The sequence below is a fragment of the Suricata suricatta genome, chromosome 14 (genome assembly GCF_006229205.1).
Source record: "Suricata suricatta isolate VVHF042 chromosome 14, meerkat_22Aug2017_6uvM2_HiC, whole genome shotgun sequence".
Lineage (NCBI taxonomy): Eukaryota > Metazoa > Chordata > Mammalia > Carnivora > Herpestidae > Suricata > Suricata suricatta.
Genome location: NC_043713.1, coordinates 23,722,007 through 23,728,006, shown reverse-complemented (window position 1 = coordinate 23,728,006; position 6,000 = coordinate 23,722,007). Strand labels below are relative to the sequence as shown.

Genomic DNA, 6,000 nt, shown 5'->3' with positions numbered 1-6,000 from the left:
CTCTCATTGCCATGTAGTATTCCATCGTGAATATATACCACATCTTCTTGATCCACTCATCAGGTGATGGACATTTAGGCTTTTTCCATGTTTTGGCTATTGTTGACATTGCTGCTATGAACATTGGGGTACATGTGCTCCTATGCATCAGCATTTCTCTATCTCTTGGGTAAATCCCTAGCAATGCTATTGCTGGTTCATAGGGGAGTTCTATGGATAGTTTTTTGAGGAACCTCCACACTGTTTTCCAGAGTGGCTGCACCAGTTTACATTGCCACCAACAGTGTAGGAGGGTGCCCATCTCTCCACACCCTCGCCAGCACCTATAGTCTCTTGATTTGTTCATTTTAGCCACTCTGACTGGTGTGAGGTGGTATCTCAGTGTGGTTTTGATTTGTGTTTCCCTGATGATGAGTATCCTGGCCACTGTTGATCTCACTTTGGAATCCCTCACGATTAAGTGCTTACACATACACTAATTCAGTTCGTTGTTGGTTTTTGTGTACTGCCTTGTCCATAGGGTAAGCTTACTGGGCTCAAGGAGTATGCCTTGCTAATATTTCACCTTCCCTTCAAAGAAATTAGAATTGGGTTCTGGGCAGGCGCCTGGTGGCTCAGTCAGTTAAGCATCTGACTTCGGCTCAGGTTATGATCTCCCGGTTTGTGAGCTCAAGCCTGCATCTGGTGAGCTCAAGCCCCACTTCAGATAAAACATGAGCCCTGCTTCTTTCTGCCCCTCGCTCACTTGCTCCCTTTCTCAAAGAATTGAATTCTGGGCACACAGCATGTATTAAGGACCTAGCAAATGAGCTCGGTACTCTGCCATTCCCAAATTTACAAGCTTCACTACGTTAAGCCGTCTGAAGGGCAGCCCCTTTCAGTATCCTTAGAGCTGGCTTCAGAAGCAGAAAGGCATCTTGCTTTGTGGACAACGGAAGGATGATGGTAACTCTTTGAGTGGGAAGATACTCCCTCCTGTCATCCTTGAAGACCACCGCACACGCCCTTTCCTCAGCCCCAGGTCACAACTTGGCCTGCCCTTCGTTAGTTTACACTGTAGTGTGGATGAGGCAGGGCTGAAGGTGACCCTGACACCGGCCATTTAAACAGGGTTTTGTTTCGTAAACAAACACAATTGTGGCATAAGAAAAATGCTTATAGGCTTAAGAACAAATTTCTCAGTAAGCAAACAGATTTTTCTCGATATTCGATTTAATGTAACTATTATTGAGTATCCAGCGCTTAGCACTGTAGGTAATTCAAAAAAAGAAAACTTTTCCTTGACAGAGGCTATTAATTGTGTCGAGCAGGCAAAATACATTCGGTTCAGCACTTTTATGCATACGGTTTTACGCTGGTCTTCAAGTATTCTGTGTGTAGAAACACCAGGGACAAGGGAGGAGAAGGGTCAGCGGCAGGGCCCCTGGAGCAAGGACAGGGACACAGGGGACGGGACCGCGGCAGCACCGGAACAGACAGGACAGGAAGGGCAGGACTGTGAAGAAAAGACTCACCTAGGTCAACATCATCTCATCCTGACGATGAATTGGACTCCCGTCAGTAGACTCCATAATTCTACATATTCCCTAACTCAGACTGATACTCGTCAACGAATCAGAAAACTAGTATGTATACGTCTCCTGACAAGGGTCTCCTTGCTGAACCTCCCCACCCTCGATGAGAAGTAAGGGCCAGCAGGACTCACGACAATTAAGATTCCCAGATAATGCTAACAGTGAATGCCCACAGCGTTCCAATCTGTCAGGTTTCTATACATTTTAGAAGTACCAACTCGTTTAATCCTCACAAGAATCCTATCAGCTAGGCACGATGTTTATACAATTTTACAGATGAAGAAGCCGACACAGAGGGGTTAGGGAACTTGCCCAAGGGAACACAGTTGGGAAGTAGCAGAGCCGGGGTTCAAACCAGGACCGGCTGGCCCTGGAGCCTGTGCTTTCCTGTCTGACAACAGAGAGTTAAAGGCAGCCCCCAAGACAGGGTTAGGGGGAAGGCACTCATCACCAGAACAGATTAGAAAAGAACACGGGATAAAGAAAGCACATCTTGCATTTTGATAAAATCTGGGCCGTGCGATCAGCAACTCTGAAATATGCTGAAGCACATGCTTTACAAAACACTACATGTGGCTTCACGCAAGTGGCCTTACTCTCTTCTCAAAATGATGTGAAGAGGGCACAGAACCAGGAGCCTGCCATCAACTGATTGTCGAGGGGGTCGTCGTCCAACTCTCAACAAACTGCCAACCATGGAATTGTATATTTTAAGTGAGCAAATAGTGCGGTGTGTTAATTACATCTCAATAAAGCTGGTAAAAACGCATTAATCCCTGATTTTACTGTTACTGAAATGATAAAAGTGTAAAGAAATAGGGAAGAGGGAAGAGCGCGCGAGTCCTCGGGCTCCTGGGCAGCCTGCGCTGCTCGCTGCGCGCTCTCTCTCAGACTCCTTCCTCCCCTCCTGGCTGCCACCCCCAATGCCCATTCCAGGACTTGACTTTTCCACCTTCACCAGACGCCCCTGCCATGTGCTCAGCACTACACCCACTCCAGATCAACCTGCTAACCATCGGGTCCTTCCCCCACACCTGGGTGGCTGAGACCTTGTCAACCTCTGTCCTTCATCAAGTCCAGCTGGTCATTTCGTATAACCTAGTATTGATGCCTGAAAAGAAGACACCGTTGCGTTTCACGGTGAGACTGCACCTCTTCAGATCAGGCCACTGTGTCCAGATCTAAGCGAGCAGTTGGCCTTGCCAGCTCCCCTCTCTTCGTGGATGGTCTTTGAACTTGGCCAACAAATCCATGCACACTGCTATTTCCCTTCCCTGTTGCCAGGAGAGCCTTTCCCCTCCGCCTGCACACTCTCCCAGCTTCCAAGACTGCATCTCCTGCACCGGGCTCACATCTCGTCTCTTAGGGAAACAGAGGCTGCCAACAAGCAGAAAACCTGCTTTACGTGCAGAAACTCGTGTGTAGCCATGGACGCCCTACCCCTCCTCCCCACCTGGGTCCCGTGTACCCACTGCCCATCTGTCCTCTCACCCGCTCCCTTTCACAGCCACGCCTACACACAGGGGCTCAAATTTGCCACCTCTACGGCCTCACCTTGTCTTCCCACTGCCCAGACAGCAGTAACCCCTTGGTTACTGAGGGGCAGCTGTAGTTTGTGGCTGGGTCTGGGGCTGACTAAATCCACGGCTGTAGAAAGGCTTTTTCATCCGAACGAAGCCTCCGTGAGCACCCTGTGCAGACACGGGCACCCCTCACAGGCTCTGGGGAGAGAGCACACCCCATGTGCTGCTCCTTGAGATCCGTGGCCACCCCATCTCCATTTTTTTTAAGTTTTTTTTAATGTTTATTTCTGAGAGAGCAAGAGCATGCCCGAGCATGAGCAGGGAGGGGCAGAGAGAGAGAGAGAGACACAGAACCTGAAGCAGGCTCCAGCCTCTGAGCTGTCAGCACAGAACCAGATGTGGGGTTCGAACTCACGAACCATGAGATCATGACCTGAGCCAAAGTCAGACACTTAATCGACTGAGCCACCCAGGTGGCCTCCCTCCAATGTCCATATTTCTGATTTAGATCCCAGCTTGCTGGCTCTACCTGACATGGTGTGTCTTCTCCAGGAAAAGTGATTTTCCCGGTGGCTGCTTTTATACCACGAGTCCAATTCTTCATTTGGCTTTGTGTCCTGTCACACGGGGGTCACAGAACCCAATTCTTCACGGTGCAATCTCATTATTCTTTCTCATTCTGCAGTGTGCCTGAGTGACAGTGGAGGGAAGGAGCGTGTCTGAGACAGTCCCACAGGATAGTCCCAAGGGACGCCAAGTCACCTGGTCTGGGCCAACTCCAGGAGACTTCCTACCCTGCCCAGGCTCAGAGCCAGCGGCCCAGCAGGCCTATTTCATAAAGTTACTGTTCCTGCGGTATGGTTTCTGTACAGGAAAACATGCTCTTCTGAAGGGTGCGGGTCCAGGAATTCCGACGGAGCTAACACCTGTTGGTATAAAAGCTACCCACTACCAGCGGCTGCGTCAGACTGCCCTGACTCACTCTCAATTCCCAGAGCAATTAAGTCTGGGAGAAAAAGGTCTCTGCACTGGGGCTTTTGCAGGATTCCTTAATTTGGGGTTCACCTTGCCTACCCTGCTCCACCCACGCCCTCAGCTGCTAGTGAGGTTTCAATGTGTCCCACTGGCAGTGTCGCCCCCTCTCAACACCAGCTTGACTGGCAGGAAGTCCAGGTTTCCCTTGGACCCACCCCTCCACGAAGCCTCGGCGACAGGGAAGCCACGAGACCTAAGAGAATGAATGACATGCTGTGTCAACATCCCCTTCCCTTGATTCTGGTTAGCCGTCCCTCTGCTGCCCGTGGGCCTCCTCCAGCCTGCTCTGGAAGCCCCCTGTCCGGGCCCCACCCCCACACATTCAGGCCTGTCCCTTTCTGTCCTTGCTGGCCAACAGGGAGAACCCTTCCTCCTCTCCTGAGCCCTGACATACAGCAGGTGCATAATACGTTCTGGGTGTCCGACAGACTGCAGGGGGCAGGAACCTGGGGCAGATGCAGTCTTAAGCTGAAATCACCTAATTTTATAAATCTGACCTGGAGAGAAGGCTCCGCAGAACATGAAGGCAGAGATCATCCACACAGAGTCAGATCTTCCATTAGCTTCTCAAAAGTCAGATTCCAACAGGAATACTCCTCCAGGTTCTCTGCACTCAGTAGAGAGACGGCCCTGAGGATATCCATGTCCACCAGGCGCAGGGACTCGGGGAGGTCACTTCCCAACCGCTGAATGCGGTCTGCAGCTTGGGCCTCCCTGCGACTACCCTGGGAACTACCTGCTCCCCAGGTCCTGGGGTCTGACATCCCTGCACCTGTCTTCCTGCCACTCTCACTGGACATTCCTGGGCTGTGTTCCCTTGGGCAGTGGCACCTCTCAGGTCCCCAAATCATAAGCCAAAACAAACCCACATGGGGCCCTCATTTTGCCTGCTAAAAGACAGGATAAAGTCTTGAAAATCAACTAGGCAGCTGCTTGATTCACAGAATCCATCATCCTGAAGCATCAGGTGTGAATACACAAGCAGGGAGAGACCAGGCGCCGGGGATTTACGTTCTCCTTAGCATTTCATCACAGAACCAGGTAGAACTGCGCAAGGTCAGCGCCTGCTTCGTGGGACTTCTCAGGGCCTCGCATGGCCTTACCCTTCACCTCCAGGAAAAGGAGGGAAGGGCTGGAATCCAGAGCCCAGTGGGGTGGACACAAGGACATGGTGCTGCCCATGGGGTGGGGGGAGGTGGTTACTGACAGGAGCACACAAGGAACAGAGCACTGTCCTGCTGTGTGTCAGGGAGCTGCTGGCAGCAGACACCGAACCCAGAAAGTGTGCTGGGCTTGGCACTGAGCTTGGAGTTTGCTTAAGTTTCTCTCTCTCTCTTCCCTACTCATGCACTCTCTCTAAAATTAAAAAAAAAAAAATCTTTAAAAAAAAAATAAAGGGGCACCTGGGTGGCTCCGATGGTTGGGCTTCGGCTCAGGTCATGATCTCACAGTCTGAGTTTGAGCCTCCCATCAGGCTCTGTGCTGACAGCTCAGAGACTGGATTCTGCTTTGGACTCTGTCTCCCTTTCTCTCTGCCCCTCCCCTGCTCGCTGTCTCTCCCAAAACAAATATTAAAAAATAAAAAATAAAAAATAAAGATATGCAAGCTGTGGGTTTTGGCATATTTCACTTGGTCTTCTACTGTTCTATTAAGCTTTCTGTTTTATCATTAAAGGCAATGAAACTAGGAGTGCCTTTCTGGAAGGGAAATATCTTATCCTCCAAACCATCAAGCCACATTCAATCCTTTATAGGAAAGACATGGGAGACTGGAAAGTAAAATCAACCGGGTTCTTTTCTTGCAATACCAAGAATTGTGTGGTTTCTACCCCTTGTTGGTCAGTTTTCACTATTGGAGGAATGGGCTG

The 6,000-nt window shown here is 50.2% G+C and overlaps 1 protein-coding gene across 1 annotated transcript in view; it reads right to left on the bottom strand.

Annotated features, from left to right (window-relative positions):
- MYO5B (myosin VB) overlaps positions 1-6,000 on the bottom strand; it is a 192,975-nt gene that overhangs the window by 99,159 nt on the left and 87,816 nt on the right. The window lies entirely within an intron of this gene.